This window comes from Hyla sarda, unplaced genomic scaffold (genome assembly GCF_029499605.1).
Source record: "Hyla sarda isolate aHylSar1 unplaced genomic scaffold, aHylSar1.hap1 scaffold_894, whole genome shotgun sequence".
Classification (NCBI taxonomy): domain Eukaryota; kingdom Metazoa; phylum Chordata; class Amphibia; order Anura; family Hylidae; genus Hyla; species Hyla sarda.
Window position 1 is genome coordinate 1 of NW_026610923.1, and position 20,966 is coordinate 20,966.

At 46.1% G+C, this 20,966-nt stretch overlaps 9 non-coding genes across 9 annotated transcripts; all 9 read right to left on the reverse strand.

Annotated features, from left to right (window-relative positions):
- Window positions 1-1,968: 1,968 nt before the first annotated feature.
- On the reverse strand, window positions 1,969-2,159 carry LOC130348927 (U2 spliceosomal RNA). Its single transcript, XR_008886392.1, has one exon. It is a non-coding gene; the product is annotated as a U2 spliceosomal RNA (small nuclear RNA).
- Window positions 2,160-4,256: 2,097 nt separating this feature from the next.
- Window positions 4,257-4,447, reverse strand: LOC130348939 (U2 spliceosomal RNA). The gene has a single exon (XR_008886403.1). It is a non-coding gene; the product is annotated as a U2 spliceosomal RNA (small nuclear RNA).
- Window positions 4,448-6,539: 2,092 nt separating this feature from the next.
- LOC130348951 (U2 spliceosomal RNA) lies at window positions 6,540-6,730 on the reverse strand. Its single transcript, XR_008886414.1, has one exon. It is a non-coding gene; the product is annotated as a U2 spliceosomal RNA (small nuclear RNA).
- A 2,097-nt stretch (window positions 6,731-8,827) lies between these two features.
- LOC130348902 (U2 spliceosomal RNA) lies at window positions 8,828-9,018 on the reverse strand. Its single transcript, XR_008886371.1, has one exon. It is a non-coding gene; the product is annotated as a U2 spliceosomal RNA (small nuclear RNA).
- Window positions 9,019-11,113: 2,095 nt separating this feature from the next.
- Window positions 11,114-11,304, reverse strand: LOC130348904 (U2 spliceosomal RNA). Its single transcript, XR_008886372.1, has one exon. It is a non-coding gene; the product is annotated as a U2 spliceosomal RNA (small nuclear RNA).
- A 2,101-nt stretch (window positions 11,305-13,405) lies between these two features.
- Window positions 13,406-13,599, reverse strand: LOC130348947 (U2 spliceosomal RNA). Its single transcript, XR_008886410.1, has one exon. It is a non-coding gene; the product is annotated as a U2 spliceosomal RNA (small nuclear RNA).
- Window positions 13,600-15,687: 2,088 nt separating this feature from the next.
- LOC130348905 (U2 spliceosomal RNA) lies at window positions 15,688-15,878 on the reverse strand. The gene has a single exon (XR_008886373.1). It is a non-coding gene; the product is annotated as a U2 spliceosomal RNA (small nuclear RNA).
- A 2,110-nt stretch (window positions 15,879-17,988) lies between these two features.
- On the reverse strand, window positions 17,989-18,179 carry LOC130348906 (U2 spliceosomal RNA). Its single transcript, XR_008886374.1, has one exon. It is a non-coding gene; the product is annotated as a U2 spliceosomal RNA (small nuclear RNA).
- A 2,088-nt stretch (window positions 18,180-20,267) lies between these two features.
- On the reverse strand, window positions 20,268-20,458 carry LOC130348907 (U2 spliceosomal RNA). The gene has a single exon (XR_008886375.1). It is a non-coding gene; the product is annotated as a U2 spliceosomal RNA (small nuclear RNA).
- Window positions 20,459-20,966: the final 508 nt, after the last annotated feature.

Consider the following 20,966-nt stretch of genomic DNA (forward strand, 5'->3'; position numbering starts at 1 on the left):
TACCATTATTGCTAAGCAGCAAGACAGGGGCCCATTGCACTCCCACGGGGCCTTTTTAAATGCAATCCATAACCCGGATTTGCCAGGAACCCTTCTTACTCCTCCTACTTGCATGTGACACTGGGCTTAGGATCTGCATAGGAAACACACACACAAGCACACACCTACCTTTGTTGCCTGCAGATGCCTCCTTGGCTGTCCCCAAACGGTATCAAACCAACACCCACGGGAAGCTGTAAGCATAGAGGACATGCCTGCACCCCATTGGACTTACCTGTGTGGGTTAAATCCGGGTTATTTGACAACCTATGGCGGTGATGGTTCTGCTCAGGCAGAGCAGTGCTGATGCTCCTCATAAAGCTGTCGCTGCTGTGAAGGTTCTAGGTGACATCACAAATCCCTTTGGTTACATACACAACAAAGCTGGGTTGTTGTTGTTTACACTCTGCAAGGCCTGTGGAAGTGAGTGACATCATAGCACTGTAGTTCTGAGGGTTCAAGATGGATGCAACAATCTCCTGTTGCTTCTATGAAGGCCGTAATAGACGACATCACCAAACAGCTCCATAGTCACATACACAGCAAAGGAGAGATGTTGTTTACACCTAGTGATGTCAGTGGTATTGAGTGACATCACAGCACAGTGCTAAGGCTCCTGGGCCTGGACACAGCAGCGGCTGCAATATCTCAACGGAGAATACGTTTTATATCTATATGTGTGTGTGCGCATATATATATATATATATATATATATATATATATATATATATATATATATATATATATATATATTTCTCCGCCGAAATCACTTTTAAACCCATTTCCACCTTTTTTTCCCTTCTCTTCCTCTTACTTTTTTTTTCACGTTTTTTTACGTTTTTCTCCTTTTCGCCTCTTTTCTGGGCGTATTATTCTTCTTTTTCTTCTTTTTTTTCGTCTAATGCATACCCCATCAGTGCAGCAATGCTTATTCAATACCGCCAGCAGATGGAGACACTGGGGGATAATTTTCTAAGGATTTATACTGATTTTTCCTGTCTGAATTTGTCGCACAGAAAGTTGCAGGCCAAATATGTGTGACATTTCTGCGACTTTAGCTTCTAGAGCATTTTTACAACATTATACATAGGTGCTGAATACATAAAAAGCGACTGTTCAGCGACAGACAAGTCGCATCGGCTGAAAGTAGGCCAGAATGTCAGTCCATGTTGGAGCAGGTTTAGATACAGTCTAAAGCATAGATCTCAAAGTCTGTGCACAGAATTTAGCAAGGGCCTCGCACCTTCTGATGCATCAGGTAGGTGCACAATAGCATAGCCTAACCCTCTGTACTTTGGTCTATATTGATGCGGGACATAGACAGCCAGCTGATGACCAATCCATTAGTGCAATGGATGGCTGGAAGCATTTGTCTTTGCCTTTGCAATACCACAGAAGCAATGCATGGTCAATGTACAGCAATGACACACCTGTGTGAACAGCCAGGAGACCCCCCCCCCCCCCAATGTTATGTTACATAGTTACATAGTTAGTACGGTCGAAAAAAGACATATGTCCATCACGTTCAACCAGGGAATTAAGGGGTAGGGGTGTGGCGCGATATTGGGGAAGGGATGAGATTTTATATTTCTTCATAAGCATTAATCTTATTTTGTCAATTAGGAACATTCAGCACCCACCCGCTATCAAGGCAGCTGCCTATCATGTCATGCCCTACCTGCACAGGTGTGCTGGCTACTCAAATGATCCAATTAAGGAGGCCCATTTAGTCAGCAGCAGCAGAAGTCCTGTGCCTGGACGCTCCAACAGGGGCCAGACACAAGCAGAAGCAGAAGCAGCAGAAGCAGCAGCAGCACCACCTTTTGTTTTTTGGCTGCAGCAGCAGCAAGGCCCACAGGGCTGGCTAGCTGGCTAGCCAGCAAGCAGGTAGCAATGAAAGTAGGAATCTTTCTTTTTAACCCTGTAAGGGGGTGGTGCACTGTACCCGAAGATACTGCCATATCGGGTCAATGCATAGGGCGACGGAAGCAAGCTTCGAAATCGGCCCCCGTTCTCAAAAATCCATTTAATATATGGTCCCCAGATAGGGGACGTATCAGATATTAAACTGATAAGAACAGATACTACACTTGATCTTAGCCAAAAGGCCGAGAAGCGATAACCGTGAAAGGGGCGGGCCCAACAAGGTCCCCTTCATGGGCACTATCACTGCTTGCTGTCAGGGAGGCTGCCAGACAATTTTCCATGCACACTCTGGGCTGGGGGGCAGTCAACCACCAGTACACACAGCAGAACCTAAACCCATACCATTATTGCTAAGCAGCAAGACAGGGGCCCATTGCACTCCCACGGGGCCTTTTTAAATGCAATCCATAACCCGGATTTGCCAGGAACCCTTCTTACTCCTCCTACTTGCATGTGACACTGGGCTTAGGATCTGCATAGGAAACACACACACAAGCACACACCTACCTTTGTTGCCTGCAGATGCCTCCTTGGCTGTCCCCAAACGGTATCAAACCAACACCCACGGGAAGCTGTAAGCATAGAGGACATGCCTGCACCCCATTGGACTTACCTGTGTGGGTTAAATCCGGGTTATTTGACAACCTATGGCGGTGATGGTTCTGCTCAGGCAGAGCAGTGCTGATGCTCCTCATAAAGCTGTCGCTGCTGTGAAGGTTCTAGGTGACATCACAAATCCCTTTGGTTACATACACAACAAAGCTGGGTTGTTGTTGTTTACACTCTGCAAGGCCTGTGGAAGTGAGTGACATCATAGCACTGTAGTTCTGAGGGTTCAAGATGGATGCAACAATCTCCTGTTGCTTCTATGAAGGCCGTAATAGACGACATCACCAAACAGCTCCATAGTCACATACACAGCAAAGGAGAGATGTTGTTTACACCTAGTGATGTCAGTGGTATTGAGTGACATCACAGCACAGTGCTAAGGCTCCTGGGCCTGGACACAGCAGCGGCTGCAATATCTCAACGGAGAATACGTTTATATCTATGTGTGTGTGTGCGCATATATATATATATATATATATATATATATATATATATATATATATATATTTCTCCGCCGAAATCACTTTTAAACCCATTTCCACCTTTTTTTCCCTTCTCTTCCTCTTACTTTTTTTTCACGTTTTTTTACGTTTTTCTCCTTTTCGCCTCTTTTCTGGGCGTATTATTCTTCTTTTTCTTCTTTTTTTTCGTCTAATGCATACCCCATCAGTGCAGCAATGCTTATTCAATACCGCCAGCAGATGGAGACACTGGGGGATAATTTTCTAAGGATTTATACTGATTTTTCCTGTCTGAATTTGTCGCACAGAAAGTTGCAGGCCAAATATGTGTGACATTTCTGCGACTTTAGCTTCTAGAGCATTTTTACAACATTATACATAGGTGCTGAATACATAAAAAGCGACTGTTCAGCGACAGACAAGTCGCATCGGCTGAAAGTAGGCCAGAATGTCAGTCCATGTTGGAGCAGGTTTAGATACAGTCTAAAGCATAGATCTCAAAGTCTGTGCACAGAATTTAGCAAGGGCCTCGCACCTTCTGATGCATCAGGTAGGTGCACAATAGCATAGCCTAACCCTCTGTACTTTGGTCTATATTGATGCGGGACATAGACAGCCAGCTGATGACCAATCCATTAGTGCAATGGATGGCTGGAAGCATTTGTCTTTGCCTTTGCAATACCACAGAAGCAATGCATGGTCAATGTACAGCAATGACACACCTGTGTGAACAGCCAGGAGACCCCCCCCCCCCCCCCATGTTATGTTACATAGTTACATAGTTAGTACGGTCGAAAAAAGACATATGTCCATCACGTTCAACCAGGGAATTAAGGGGTAGGGGTGTGGCGCGATATTGGGGAAGGGATGAGATTTTATATTTCTTCATAAGCATTAATCTTATTTTGTCAATTAGGAACATTCAGCACCCACCCGCTATCAAGGCAGCTGCCTATCATGTCATGCCCTACCTGCACAGGTGTGCTGGCTACTCAAATGATCCAATTAAGGAGGCCATTTAGTCAGCAGCAGCAGAAGTCCTGTGCCTGGACGCTCCAACAGGGGCCAGACACAAGCAGAAGCAGAAGCAGCAGAAGCAGCAGCAGCACCACCTTTTGTTTTTTGGCTGCAGCAGCAGCAAGGCCCACAGGGCTGGCTAGCTGGCTAGCCAGCAAGCAGGTAGCAATGAAAGTAGGAATCTTTCTTTTTAACCCTGTAAGGGGGTGGTGCACTGTACCCGAAGATACTGCCATATCGGGTCAATGCATAGGGCGACGGAAGCAAGCTTCGAAATCGGCCCCCGTTCTCAAAAATCCATTTAATATATGGTCCCCAGATAGGGGACGTATCAGATATTAAACTGATAAGAACAGATACTACACTTGATCTTAGCCAAAAGGCCGAGAAGCGATAACCGTGAAAGGGGCGGGCCCAACAAGGTCCCCTTCATGGGCACTATCACTGCTTGCTGTCAGGGAGGCTGCCAGACAATTTTCCATGCACACTCTGGGCTGGGGGGCAGTCAACCACCAGTACACACAGCAGAACCTAAACCCATACCATTATTGCTAAGCAGCAAGACAGGGGCCCATTGCACTCCCACGGGGCCTTTTTAAATGCAATCCATAACCCGGATTTGCCAGGAACCCTTCTTACTCCTCCTACTTGCATGTGACACTGGGCTTAGGATCTGCATAGGAAACACACACACAAGCACACACCTACCTTTGTTGCCTGCAGATGCCTCCTTGGCTGTCCCCAAACGGTATCAAACCAACACCCACGGGAAGCTGTAAGCATAGAGGACATGCCTGCACCCCATTGGACTTACCTGTGTGGGTTAAATCCGGGTTATTTGACAACCTATGGCGGTGATGGTTCTGCTCAGGCAGAGCAGTGCTGATGCTCCTCATAAAGCTGTCGCTGCTGTGAAGGTTCTAGGTGACATCACAAATCCCTTTGGTTACATACACAACAAAGCTGGGTTGTTGTTGTTTACACTCTGCAAGGCCTGTGGAAGTGAGTGACATCATAGCACTGTAGTTCTGAGGGTTCAAGATGGATGCAACAATCTCCTGTTGCTTCTATGAAGGCCGTAATAGACGACATCACCAAACAGCTCCATAGTCACATACACAGCAAAGGAGAGATGTTGTTTACACCTAGTGATGTCAGTGGTATTGAGTGACATCACAGCACAGTGCTAAGGCTCCTGGGCCTGGACACAGCAGCGGCTGCAATATCTCAACGGAGAATACGTTTATATCTATGTGTGTGTGTGCGCATATATATATATATATATATATATATATATATATATATATATATATATTTCTCCGCCGAAATCACTTTTAAACCCATTTCCACCTTTTTTTCCCTTCTCTTCCTCTTACTTTTTTTTCACGTTTTTTTACGTTTTTCTCCTTTTCGCCTCTTTTCTGGGCGTATTATTCTTCTTTTTCTTCTTTTTTTTCGTCTAATGCATACCCCATCAGTGCAGCAATGCTTATTCAATACCGCCAGCAGATGGAGACACTGGGGGATAATTTTCTAAGGATTTATACTGATTTTTCCTGTCTGAATTTGTCGCACAGAAAGTTGCAGGCCAAATATGTGTGACATTTCTGCGACTTTAGCTTCTAGAGCATTTTTACAACATTATACATAGGTGCTGAATACATAAAAAGCGACTGTTCAGCGACAGACAAGTCGCATCGGCTGAAAGTAGGCCAGAATGTCAGTCCATGTTGGAGCAGGTTTAGATACAGTCTAAAGCATAGATCTCAAAGTCTGTGCACAGAATTTAGCAAGGGCCTCGCACCTTCTGATGCATCAGGTAGGTGCACAATAGCATAGCCTAACCCTCTGTACTTTGGTCTATATTGATGCGGGACATAGACAGCCAGCTGATGACCAATCCATTAGTGCAATGGATGGCTGGAAGCATTTGTCTTTGCCTTTGCAATACCACAGAAGCAATGCATGGTCAATGTACAGCAATGACACACCTGTGTGAACAGCCAGGAGACCCCCCCCCCCCCATGTTATGTTACATAGTTACATAGTTAGTACGGTCGAAAAAAGACATATGTCCATCACGTTCAACCAGGGAATTAAGGGGTAGGGGTGTGGCGCGATATTGGGGAAGGGATGAGATTTTATATTTCTTCATAAGCATTAATCTTATTTTGTCAATTAGGAACATTCAGCACCCACCCGCTATCAAGGCAGCTGCCTATCATGTCATGCCCTACCTGCACAGGTGTGCTGGCTACTCAAATGATCCAATTAAGGAGGCCATTTAGTCAGCAGCAGCAGAAGTCCTGTGCCTGGACGCTCCAACAGGGGCCAGACACAAGCAGAAGCAGAAGCAGCAGAAGCAGCAGCAGCACCACCTTTTGTTTTTTGGCTGCAGCAGCAGCAAGGCCCACAGGGCTGGCTAGCTGGCTAGCCAGCAAGCAGGTAGCAATGAAAGTAGGAATCTTTCTTTTTAACCCTGTAAGGGGGTGGTGCACTGTACCCGAAGATACTGCCATATCGGGTCAATGCATAGGGCGACGGAAGCAAGCTTCGAAATCGGCCCCCGTTCTCAAAAATCCATTTAATATATGGTCCCCAGATAGGGGACGTATCAGATATTAAACTGATAAGAACAGATACTACACTTGATCTTAGCCAAAAGGCCGAGAAGCGATAACCGTGAAAGGGGCGGGCCCAACAAGGTCCCCTTCATGGGCACTATCACTGCTTGCTGTCAGGGAGGCTGCCAGACAATTTTCCATGCACACTCTGGGCTGGGGGGCAGTCAACCACCAGTACACACAGCAGAACCTAAACCCATACCATTATTGCTAAGCAGCAAGACAGGGGCCCATTGCACTCCCACGGGGCCTTTTTAAATGCAATCCATAACCCGGATTTGCCAGGAACCCTTCTTACTCCTCCTACTTGCATGTGACACTGGGCTTAGGATCTGCATAGGAAACACACACACAAGCACACACCTACCTTTGTTGCCTGCAGATGCCTCCTTGGCTGTCCCCAAACGGTATCAAACCAACACCCACGGGAAGCTGTAAGCATAGAGGACATGCCTGCACCCCATTGGACTTACCTGTGTGGGTTAAATCCGGGTTATTTGACAACCTATGGCGGTGATGGTTCTGCTCAGGCAGAGCAGTGCTGATGCTCCTCATAAAGCTGTCGCTGCTGTGAAGGTTCTAGGTGACATCACAAATCCCTTTGGTTACATACACAACAAAGCTGGGTTGTTGTTGTTTACACTCTGCAAGGCCTGTGGAAGTGAGTGACATCATAGCACTGTAGTTCTGAGGGTTCAAGATGGATGCAACAATCTCCTGTTGCTTCTATGAAGGCCGTAATAGACGACATCACCAAACAGCTCCATAGTCACATACACAGCAAAGGAGAGATGTTGTTTACACCTAGTGATGTCAGTGGTATTGAGTGACATCACAGCACAGTGCTAAGGCTCCTGGGCCTGGACACAGCAGCGGCTGCAATATCTCAACGGAGAATACGTTTATATCTATGTGTGTGTGTGCGCATATATATATATATATATATATATATATATATATATATATATATATATTTTTTCTCCGCCGAAATCACTTTTAAACCCATTTCCACCTTTTTTTCCCTTCTCTTCCTCTTACTTTTTTTTCACGTTTTTTTACGTTTTTCTCCTTTTCGCCTCTTTTCTGGGCGTATTATTCTTCTTTTTCTTCTTTTTTTTCGTCTAATGCATACCCCATCAGTGCAGCAATGCTTATTCAATACCGCCAGCAGATGGAGACACTGGGGGATAATTTTCTAAGGATTTATACTGATTTTTCCTGTCTGAATTTGTCGCACAGAAAGTTGCAGGCCAAATATGTGTGACATTTCTGCGACTTTAGCTTCTAGAGCATTTTTACAACATTATACATAGGTGCTGAATACATAAAAAGCGACTGTTCAGCGACAGACAAGTCGCATCGGCTGAAAGTAGGCCAGAATGTCAGTCCATGTTGGAGCAGGTTTAGATACAGTCTAAAGCATAGATCTCAAAGTCTGTGCACAGAATTTAGCAAGGGCCTCGCACCTTCTGATGCATCAGGTAGGTGCACAATAGCATAGCCTAACCCTCTGTACTTTGGTCTATATTGATGCGGGACATAGACAGCCAGCTGATGACCAATCCATTAGTGCAATGGATGGCTGGAAGCATTTGTCTTTGCCTTTGCAATACCACAGAAGCAATGCATGGTCAATGTACAGCAATGACACACCTGTGTGAACAGCCAGGAGACCCCCCCCCCCCCCCATGTTATGTTACATAGTTACATAGTTAGTACGGTCGAAAAAAGACATATGTCCATCACGTTCAACCAGGGAATTAAGGGGTAGGGGTGTGGCGCGATATTGGGGAAGGGATGAGATTTTATATTTCTTCATAAGCATTAATCTTATTTTGTCAATTAGGAACATTCAGCACCCACCCGCTATCAAGGCAGCTGCCTATCATGTCATGCCCTACCTGCACAGGTGTGCTGGCTACTCAAATGATCCAATTAAGGAGGCCATTTAGTCAGCAGCAGCAGAAGTCCTGTGCCTGGACGCTCCAACAGGGGCCAGACACAAGCAGAAGCAGAAGCAGCAGAAGCAGCAGCAGCACCACCTTTTGTTTTTTGGCTGCAGCAGCAGCAAGGCCCACAGGGCTGGCTAGCTGGCTAGCCAGCAAGCAGGTAGCAATGAAAGTAGGAATCTTTCTTTTTAACCCTGTAAGGGGGTGGTGCACTGTACCCGAAGATACTGCCATATCGGGTCAATGCATAGGGCGACGGAAGCAAGCTTCGAAATCGGCCCCCGTTCTCAAAAATCCATTTAATATATGGTCCCCAGATAGGGGACGTATCAGATATTAAACTGATAAGAACAGATACTACACTTGATCTTAGCCAAAAGGCCGAGAAGCGATAACCGTGAAAGGGGCGGGCCCAACAAGGTCCCCTTCATGGGCACTATCACTGCTTGCTGTCAGGGAGGCTGCCAGACAATTTTCCATGCACACTCTGGGCTGGGGGGCAGTCAACCACCAGTACACACAGCAGAACCTAAACCCATACCATTATTGCTAAGCAGCAAGACAGGGGCCCATTGCACTCCCACGGGGCCTTTTTAAATGCAATCCATAACCCGGATTTGCCAGGAACCCTTCTTACTCCTCCTACTTGCATGTGACACTGGGCTTAGGATCTGCATAGGAAACACACACACAAGCACACACCTACCTTTGTTGCCTGCAGATGCCTCCTTGGCTGTCCCCAAACGGTATCAAACCAACACCCACGGGAAGCTGTAAGCATAGAGGACATGCCTGCACCCCATTGGACTTACCTGTGTGGGTTAAATCCGGGTTATTTGACAACCTATGGCGGTGATGGTTCTGCTCAGGCAGAGCAGTGCTGATGCTCCTCATAAAGCTGTCGCTGCTGTGAAGGTTCTAGGTGACATCACAAATCCCTTTGGTTACATACACAACAAAGCTGGGTTGTTGTTGTTTACACTCTGCAAGGCCTGTGGAAGTGAGTGACATCATAGCACTGTAGTTCTGAGGGTTCAAGATGGATGCAACAATCTCCTGTTGCTTCTATGAAGGCCGTAATAGACGACATCACCAAACAGCTCCATAGTCACATACACAGCAAAGGAGAGATGTTGTTTACACCTAGTGATGTCAGTGGTATTGAGTGACATCACAGCACAGTGCTAAGGCTCCTGGGCCTGGACACAGCAGCGGCTGCAATATCTCAACGGAGAATACGTTTATATCTATATGTGTGTGTGCGCATATATATATATATATATATATATATATATATATATATATATATATATTTCTCCGCCGAAATCACTTTTAAACCCATTTCCACCTTTTTTTCCCTTCTCTTCCTCTTACTTTTTTTTCACGTTTTTTTACGTTTTTCTCCTTTTCGCCTCTTTTCTGGGCGTATTATTCTTCTTTTTCTTCTTTTTTTTCGTCTAATGCATACCCCATCAGTGCAGCAATGCTTATTCAATACCGCCAGCAGATGGAGACACTGGGGGATAATTTTCTAAGGATTTATACTGATTTTTCCTGTCTGAATTTGTCGCACAGAAAGTTGCAGGCCAAATATGTGTGACATTTCTGCGACTTTAGCTTCTAGAGCATTTTTACAACATTATACATAGGTGCTGAATACATAAAAAGCGACTGTTCAGCGACAGACAAGTCGCATCGGCTGAAAGTAGGCCAGAATGTCAGTCCATGTTGGAGCAGGTTTAGATACAGTCTAAAGCATAGATCTCAAAGTCTGTGCACAGAATTTAGCAAGGGCCTCGCACCTTCTGATGCATCAGGTAGGTGCACAATAGCATAGCCTAACCCTCTGTACTTTGGTCTATATTGATGCGGGACATAGACAGCCAGCTGATGACCAATCCATTAGTGCAATGGATGGCTGGAAGCATTTGTCTTTGCCTTTGCAATACCACAGAAGCAATGCATGGTCAATGTACAGCAATGACACACCTGTGTGAACAGCCAGGAGACCCCCCCCCCCCCCCCATGTTATGTTACATAGTTACATAGTTAGTACGGTCGAAAAAAGACATATGTCCATCACGTTCAACCAGGGAATTAAGGGGTAGGGGTGTGGCGCGATATTGGGGAAGGGATGAGATTTTATATTTCTTCATAAGCATTAATCTTATTTTGTCAATTAGGAACATTCAGCACCCACCCGCTATCAAGGCAGCTGCCTATCATGTCATGCCCTACCTGCACAGGTGTGCTGGCTACTCAAATGATCCAATTAAGGAGGCCATTTAGTCAGCAGCAGCAGAAGTCCTGTGCCTGGACGCTCCAACAGGGGCCAGACACAAGCAGAAGCAGAAGCAGCAGAAGCAGCAGCAGCACCACCTTTTGTTTTTTGGCTGCAGCAGCAGCAAGGCCCACAGGGCTGGCTAGCTGGCTAGCCAGCAAGCAGGTAGCAATGAAAGTAGGAATCTTTCTTTTTAACCCTGTAAGGGGGTGGTGCACTGTACCCGAAGATACTGCCATATCGGGTCAATGCATAGGGCGACGGAAGCAAGCTTCGAAATCGGCCCCCGTTCTCAAAAATCCATTTAATATATGGTCCCCAGATAGGGGACGTATCAGATATTAAACTGATAAGAACAGATACTACACTTGATCTTAGCCAAAAGGCCGAGAAGCGATAACCGTGAAAGGGGCGGGCCCAACAAGGTCCCCTTCATGGGCACTATCACTGCTTGCTGTCAGGGAGGCTGCCAGACAATTTTCCATGCACACTCTGGGCTGGGGGGCAGTCAACCACCAGTACACACAGCAGAACCTAAACCCATACCATTATTGCTAAGCAGCAAGACAGGGGCCCATTGCACTCCCACGGGGCCTTTTTAAATGCAATCCATAACCCGGATTTGCCAGGAACCCTTCTTACTCCTCCTACTTGCATGTGACACTGGGCTTAGGATCTGCATAGGAAACACACACACAAGCACACACCTACCTTTGTTGCCTGCAGATGCCTCCTTGGCTGTCCCCAAACGGTATCAAACCAACACCCACGGGAAGCTGTAAGCATAGAGGACATGCCTGCACCCCATTGGACTTACCTGTGTGGGTTAAATCCGGGTTATTTGACAACCTATGGCGGTGATGGTTCTGCTCAGGCAGAGCAGTGCTGATGCTCCTCATAAAGCTGTCGCTGCTGTGAAGGTTCTAGGTGACATCACAAATCCCTTTGGTTACATACACAACAAAGCTGGGTTGTTGTTGTTTACACTCTGCAAGGCCTGTGGAAGTGAGTGACATCATAGCACTGTAGTTCTGAGGGTTCAAGATGGATGCAACAATCTCCTGTTGCTTCTATGAAGGCCGTAATAGACGACATCACCAAACAGCTCCATAGTCACATACACAGCAAAGGAGAGATGTTGTTTACACCTAGTGATGTCAGTGGTATTGAGTGACATCACAGCACAGTGCTAAGGCTCCTGGGCCTGGACACAGCAGCGGCTGCAATATCTCAACGGAGAATACGTTTATATCTATGTGTGTGTGTGCGCATATATATATATATATATATATATATATATATATATATATATATATATATATATTTCTCCGCCGAAATCACTTTTAAACCCATTTCCACCTTTTTTTCCCTTCTCTTCCTCTTACTTTTTTTTCACGTTTTTTTACGTTTTTCTCCTTTTCGCCTCTTTTCTGGGCGTATTATTCTTCTTTTTCTTCTTTTTTTTCGTCTAATGCATACCCCATCAGTGCAGCAATGCTTATTCAATACCGCCAGCAGATGGAGACACTGGGGGATAATTTTCTAAGGATTTATACTGATTTTTCCTGTCTGAATTTGTCGCACAGAAAGTTGCAGGCCAAATATGTGTGACATTTCTGCGACTTTAGCTTCTAGAGCATTTTTACAACATTATACATAGGTGCTGAATACATAAAAAGCGACTGTTCAGCGACAGACAAGTCGCATCGGCTGAAAGTAGGCCAGAATGTCAGTCCATGTTGGAGCAGGTTTAGATACAGTCTAAAGCATAGATCTCAAAGTCTGTGCACAGAATTTAGCAAGGGCCTCGCACCTTCTGATGCATCAGGTAGGTGCACAATAGCATAGCCTAACCCTCTGTACTTTGGTCTATATTGATGCGGGACATAGACAGCCAGCTGATGACCAATCCATTAGTGCAATGGATGGCTGGAAGCATTTGTCTTTGCCTTTGCAATACCACAGAAGCAATGCATGGTCAATGTACAGCAATGACACACCTGTGTGAACAGCCAGGAGACCCCCCCCCCCCCCCATGTTATGTTACATAGTTACATAGTTAGTACGGTCGAAAAAAGACATATGTCCATCACGTTCAACCAGGGAATTAAGGGGTAGGGGCTGTGGCGCGATATTGGGGAAGGGATGAGATTTTATATTTCTTCATAAGCATTAATCTTATTTTGTCAATTAGGAACATTCAGCACCCACCCGCTATCAAGGCAGCTGCCTATCATGTCATGCCCTACCTGCACAGGTGTGCTGGCTACTCAAATGATCCAATTAAGGAGGCCATTTAGTCAGCAGCAGCAGAAGTCCTGTGCCTGGACGCTCCAACAGGGGCCAGACACAAGCAGAAGCAGAAGCAGCAGAAGCAGCAGCAGCACCACCTTTTGTTTTTTGGCTGCAGCAGCAGCAAGGCCCACAGGGCTGGCTAGCTGGCTAGCCAGCAAGCAGGTAGCAATGAAAGTAGGAATCTTTCTTTTTAACCCTGTAAGGGGGTGGTGCACTGTACCCGAAGATACTGCCATATCGGGTCAATGCATAGGGCGACGGAAGCAGCAAGCTTCGAAATCGGCCCCCGTTCTCAAAAATCCATTTAATATATGGTCCCCAGATAGGGGACGTATCAGATATTAAACTGATAAGAACAGATACTACACTTGATCTTAGCCAAAAGGCCGAGAAGCGATAACCGTGAAAGGGGCGGGCCCAACAAGGTCCCCTTCATGGGCACTATCACTGCTTGCTGTCAGGGAGGCTGCCAGACAATTTTCCATGCACACTCTGGGCTGGGGGGCAGTCAACCACCAGTACACACAGCAGAACCTAAACCCATACCATTATTGCTAAGCAGCAAGACAGGGGCCCATTGCACTCCCACGGGGCCTTTTTAAATGCAATCCATAACCCGGATTTGCCAGGAACCCTTCTTACTCCTCCTACTTGCATGTGACACTGGGCTTAGGATCTGCATAGGAAACACACTCACAAGCACACACCTACCTTTGTTGCCTGCAGATGCCTCCTTGGCTGTCCCCAAACGGTATCAAACCAACACCCACGGGAAGCTGTAAGCATAGAGGACATGCCTGCACCCCATTGGACTTACCTGTGTGGGTTAAATCCGGGTTATTTGACAACCTATGGCGGTGATGGTTCTGCTCAGGCAGAGCAGTGCTGATGCTCCTCATAAAGCTGTCGCTGCTGTGAAGGTTCTAGGTGACATCACAAATCCCTTTGGTTACATACACAACAAAGCTGGGTTGTTGTTGTTTACACTCTGCAAGGCCTGTGGAAGTGAGTGACATCATAGCACTGTAGTTCTGAGGGTTCAAGATGGATGCAACAATCTCCTGTTGCTTCTATGAAGGCCGTAATAGACGACATCACCAAACAGCTCCATAGTCACATACACAGCAAAGGAGAGATGTTGTTTACACCTAGTGATGTCAGTGGTATTGAGTGACATCACAGCACAGTGCTAAGGCTCCTGGGCCTGGACACAGCAGCGGCTGCAATATCTCAACGGAGAATACGTTTATATCTATGTGTGTGTGTGCGCATATATATATAATATATATATATATATATATATATATATATATTTCTCCGCCGAAATCACTTTTAAACCCATTTCCACCTTTTTTTCCCTTCTCTTCCTCTTACTTTTTTTTCACGTTTTTTTACGTTTTTCTCCTTTTCGCCTCTTTTCTGGGCGTATTATTCTTCTTTTTCTTCTTTTTTTTCGTCTAATGCATACCCCATCAGTGCAGCAATGCTTATTCAATACCGCCAGCAGATGGAGACACTGGGGGATAATTTTCTAAGGATTTATACTGATTTTTCCTGTCTGAATTTGTCGCACAGAAAGTTGCAGGCCAAATATGTGTGACATTTCTGCGACTTTAGCTTCTAGAGCATTTTTACAACATTATACATAGGTGCTGAATACATAAAAAGCGACTGTTCAGCGACAGACAAGTCGCATCGGCTGAAAGTAGGCCAGAATGTCAGTCCATGTTGGAGCAGGTTTAGATACAGTCTAAAGCATAGATCTCAAAGTCTGTGCACAGAATTTAGCAAGGGCCTCGCACCTTCTGATGCATCAGGTAGGTGCACAATAGCATAGCCTAACCCTCTGTACTTTGGTCTATATTGATGCGGGACATAGACAGCCAGCTGATGACCAATCCATTAGTGCAATGGATGGCTGGAAGCATTTGTCTTTGCCTTTGCAATACCACAGAAGCAATGCATGGTCAATGTACAGCAATGACACACCTGTGTGAACAGCCAGGAGACCCCCCCCCCCATGTTATGTTACATAGTTACATAGTTAGTACGGTCGAAAAAAGACATATGTCCATCACGTTCAACCAGGGAATTAAGGGGTAGGGGTGTGGCGCGATATTGGGGAAGGGATGAGATTTTATATTTCTTCATAAGCATTAATCTTATTTTGTCAATTAGGAACATTCAGCACCCACCCGCTATCAAGGCAGCTGCCTATCATGTCATGCCCTACCTGCACAGGTGTGCTGGCTACTCAAATGATCCAATTAAGGAGGCCATTTAGTCAGCAGCAGCAGAAGTCCTGTGCCTGGACGCTCCAACAGGGGCCAGACACAAGCAGAAGCAGAAGCAGCAGAAGAAGCAGCAGCAGCACCACCTTTTGTTTTTTGGCTGCAGCAGCAGCAAGGCCCACAGGGCTGGCTAGCTGGCTAGCCAGCAAGCAGGTAGCAATGAAAGTAGGAATCTTTCTTTTTAACCCTGTAAGGGGGTGGTGCACTGTACCCGAAGATACTGCCATATCGGGTCAATGCATAGGGCGACGGAAGCAAGCTTCGAAATCGGCCCCCGTTCTCAAAAATCCATTTAATATATGGTCCCCAGATAGGGGACGTATCAGATATTAAACTGATAAGAACAGATACTACACTTGATCTTAGCCAAAAGGCCGAGAAGCGATAACCGTGAAAGGGGCGGGCCCAACAAGGTCCCCTTCATGGGCACTATCACTGCTTGCTGTCAGGGAGGCTGCCAGACAATTTTCCATGCACACTCTGGGCTGGGGGGCAGTCAACCACCAGTACACACAGCAGAACCTAAACCCATACCATTATTGCTAAGCAGCAAGACAGGGGCCCATTGCACTCCCACGGGGCCTTTTTAAATGCAATCCATAACCCGGATTTGCCAGGAACCCTTCTTACTCCTCCTACTTGCATGTGACACTGGGCTTAGGATCTGCATAGGAAACACACTCACAAGCACACACCTACCTTTGTTGCCTGCAGATGCCTCCTTGGCTGTCCCCAAACGGTATCAAACCAACACCCACGGGAAGCTGTAAGCATAGAGGACATGCCTGCACCCCATTGGACTTACCTGTGTGGGTTAAATCCGGGTTATTTGACAACCTATGGCGGTGATGGTTCTGCTCAGGCAGAGCAGTGCTGATGCTCCTCATAAAGCTGTCGCTGCTGTGAAGGTTCTAGGTGACATCACAAATCCCTTTGGTTACATACACAACAAAGCTGGGTTGTTGTTGTTTACACTCTGCAAGGCCTGTGGAAGTGAGTGACATCATAGCACTGTAGTTCTGAGGGTTCAAGATGGATGCAACAATCTCCTGTTGCTTCTATGAAGGCCGTAATAGACGACATCACCAAACAGCTCCATAGTCACATACACAGCAAAGGAGAGATGTTGTTTACACCTAGTGATGTCAGTGGTATTGAGTGACATCACAGCACAGTGCTAAGGCTCCTGGGCCTGGACACAGCAGCGGCTGCAATATCTCAACGGAGAATACGTTTATATCTATGTGTGTGTGTGCGCATATATATATATATATATATATATATATATATATATATATATATATATATATATATATATATATATTTCTCCGCCGAAATCACTTTTAAACCCATTTCCACCTTTTTTTCCCTTCTCTTCCTCTTACTTTTTTTTCACGTTTTTTTACGTTTTTCTCCTTTTCGCCTCTTTTCTGGGCGTATTATTCTTCTTTTTCTTCTTTTTTTTCGTCTAATGCATACCCCATCAGTGCAGCAATGCTTATTCAATACCGCCAGCAGATGGAGACACTGGGGGATAATTTTCTAAGGATTTATACTGATTTTTCCTGTCTGAATTTGTCGCACAGAAAGTTGCAGGCCAAATATGTGTGACATTTCTGCGACTTTAGCTTCTAGAGCATTTTTACAACATTATACATAGGTGCTGAATACATAAAAAGCGACTGTTCAGCGACAGACAAGTCGCATCGGCTGAAAGTAGGCCAGAATGTCAGTCCATGTTGGAGCAGGTTTAGATACAGTCTAAAGCATAGATCTCAAAGTCTGTGCACAGAATTTAGCAAGGGCCTCGCACCTTCTGATGCATCAGGTAGGTGCACAATAGCATAGCCTAACCCTCTGTACTTTGGTCTATATTGATGCGGGACATAGACAGCCAGCTGATGACCAATCCATTAGTGCAATGGATGGCTGGAAGCATTTGTCTTTGCCTTTGCAATACCACAGAAGCAATGCATGGTCAATGTACAGCAATGACACACCTGTGTGAACAGCCAGGAGACCCCCCCCCCATGTTATGTTACATAGTTACATAGTTAGTACGGTCGAAAAAAGACATATGTCCATCACGTTCAACCAGGGAATTAAGGGGTAGGGGTGTGGCGCGATATTGGGGAAGGGATGAGATTTTATATTTCTTCATAAGCATTAATCTTATTTTGTCAATTAGGAACATTCAGCACCCACCCGCTATCAAGGCAGCTGCCTATCATGTCATGCCCTACCTGCACAGGTGTGCTGGCTACTCAAATGATCCAATTAAGGAGGCCATTTAGTCAGCAGCAGCAGAAGTCCTGTGCCTGGACGCTCCAACAGGGGCCAGACACAAGCAGAAGCAGAAGCAGCAGAAGAAGCAGCAGCAGCACCACCTTTTGTTTTTTGGCTGCAGCAGCAGCAAGGCCCACAGGGCTGGCTAGCTGGCTAGCCAGCAAGCAGGTAGCAATGAAAGTAGGAATCTTTCTTTTTAACCCTGTAAGGGGGTGGTGCACTGTACCCGAAGATACTGCCATATCGGGTCAATGCATAGGGCGACGGAAGCAAGCTTCGAAATCGGCCCCCGTTCTCAAAAATCCATTTAATATATGGTCCCCAGATAGGGGACGTATCAGATATTAAACTGATAAGAACAGATACTACACTTGATCTTAGCCAAAAGGCCGAGAAGCGATAACCGTGAAAGGGGCGGGCCCAACAAGGTCCCCTTCATGGGCACTATCACTGCTTGCTGTCAGGGAGGCTGCCAGACAATTTTCCATGCACACTCTGGGCTGGGGGGCAGTCAACCACCAGTACACACAGCAGAACCTAAACCCATACCATTATTGCTAAGCAGCAAGACAGGGGCCCATTGCACTCCCACGGGGCCTTTTTAAATGCAATCCATAACCCGGATTTGCCAGGAACCCTTCTTACTCCTCCTACTTGCATGTGACACTGGGCTTAGGATCTGCATAGGAAACACACTCACAAGCACACACCTACCTTTGTTGCCTGCAGATGCCTCCTTGGCTGTCCCCAAACGGTATCAAACCAACACCCACGGGAAGCTGTAAGCATAGAGGACATGCCTGCACCCCATTGGACTTACCTGTGTGGGTTAAATCCGGGTTATTTGACAACCTATGGCGGTGATGGTTCTGCTCAGGCAGAGCAGTGCTGATGCTCCTCATAAAGCTGTCGCTGCTGTGAAGGTTCTAGGTGACATCACAAATCCCTTTGGTTACATACACAACAAAGCTGGGTTGTTGTTGTTTACACTCTGCAAGGCCTGTGGAAGTGAGTGACATCATAGCACTGTAGTTCTGAGGGTTCAAGATGGATGCAACAATCTCCTGTTGCTTCTATGAAGGCCGTAATAGACGACATCACCAAACAGCTCCATAGTCACATACACAGCAAAGGAGAGATGTTGTTTACACCTAGTGATGTCAGTGGTATTGAGTGACATCACAGCACAGTGCTAAGGCTCCTGGGCCTGGACACAGCAGCGGCTGCAATATCTCAACGGAGAATACGTTTATATCTATGTGTGTGTGTGCGCATATATATATATATATATATATATATATATATATATATATATATTTCTCCGCCGAAATCACTTTTAAACCCATTTCCACCTTTTTTTCCCTTCTCTTCCTCTTACTTTTTTTTCACGTTTTTTTACGTTTTTCTCCTTTTCGCCTCTTTTCTGGGCGTATTATTCTTCTTTTTCTTCTTTTTTTTCGTCTAATGCATACCCCATCAGTGCAGCAATGCTTATTCAATACCGCCAGCAGATGGAGACACTGGGGGATAATTTTCTAAGGATTTATACTGATTTTTCCTGTCTGAATTTGTCGCACAGAAAGTTGCAGGCCAAATATGTGTGACATTTCTGCGACTTTAGCTTCTAGAGCATTTTTACAACATTATACATAGGTGCTGAATACATAAAAAGCGACTGTTCAGCGACAGACAAGTCGCATCGGCTGAAAGTAGGCCAGAATGTCAGTCCATGTTGGAGCAGGTTTAGATACAGTCTAAAGCATAGATCTCAAAGTCTGTGCACAGAATTTAGCAAGGGCCTCGCACCTTCTGATGCATCAGGTAGGTGCACAATAGCATAGCCTAACCCTCTGTACTTTGGTCTATATTGATGCGGGACATAGACAGCCAGCTGATGACCAATCCATTAGTGCAATGGATGGCTGGAAGCATTTGTCTTTGCCTTTGCAATACCACAGAAGCAATGCATGGTCAATGTACAGCAATGACACACCTGTGTGAACAGCCAGGAGACCCCCCCCCCATGTTATGTTACATAGTTACATAGTTAGTACGGTCGAAAAAAGACATATGTCCATCACGTTCAACCAGGGAATTAAGGGGTAGGGGTGTGGCGCGATATTGGGGAAGGGATGAGATTTTATATTTCTTCATAAGCATTAATCTTATTTTGTCAATTAGGAACATTCAGCACCCACCCGCTATCAAGGCAGCTGCCTATCATGTCATGCCCTACCTGCACAGGTGTGCTGGCTACTCAAATGATCCAATTAAGGAGGCCATTTAGTCAGCAGCAGCAGAAGTCCTGTGCCTGGACGCTCCAACAGGGGCCAGACACAAGCAGAAGCAGAAGCAGCAGAAGAAGCAGCAGCAGCACCACCTTTTGTTTTTTGGCTGCAGCAGCAGCAAGGCCCACAGGGCTGGCTAGCTGGCTAGCCAGCAAGCAGGTAGCAATGAAAGTAGGAATCTTTCTTTTTAACCCTGTAAGGGGGTGGTGCACTGTACCCGAAGATACTGCCATATCGGGTCAATGCATAGGGCGACGGAAGCAAGCTTCGAAATCGGCCCCCGTTCTCAAAAATCCATTTAATATATGGTCCCCAGATAGGGGACGTATCAGATATTAAACTGATAAGAACAGATACTACACTTGATCTTAGCCAAAAGGCCGAGAAGCGATAACCGTGAAAGGGGCGGGCCCAACAAGGTCCCCTTCATGGGCACTATCACTGCTTGCTGTCAGGGAGGCTGCCAGACAATTTTCCATGCACACTCTGGGCTGGGGGGCAGTCAACCACCAGTACACACAGCAGAACCTAAACCCATACCATTATTGCTAAGCAGCAAGACAGGGGCCCATTGCACTCCCACGGGGCCTTTTTAAATGCAATCCATAACCCGGATTTGCCAGGAACCCTTCTTACTCCTCCTACTTGCATGTGACACTGGGCTTAGGATCTGCATAGGAAACACACTCACAAGCACACACCTACCTTTGTTGCCTGCAGATGCCTCCTTGGCTGTCCCCAAACGGTATCAAACCAACACCCACGGGAAGCTGTAAGCATAGAGGACATGCCTGCACCCCATTGGACTTACCTGTGTGGGTTAAATCCGGGTTATTTGACAACCTATGGCGGTGATGGTTCTGCTCAGGCAGAGCAGTGCTGATGCTCCTCATAAAGCTG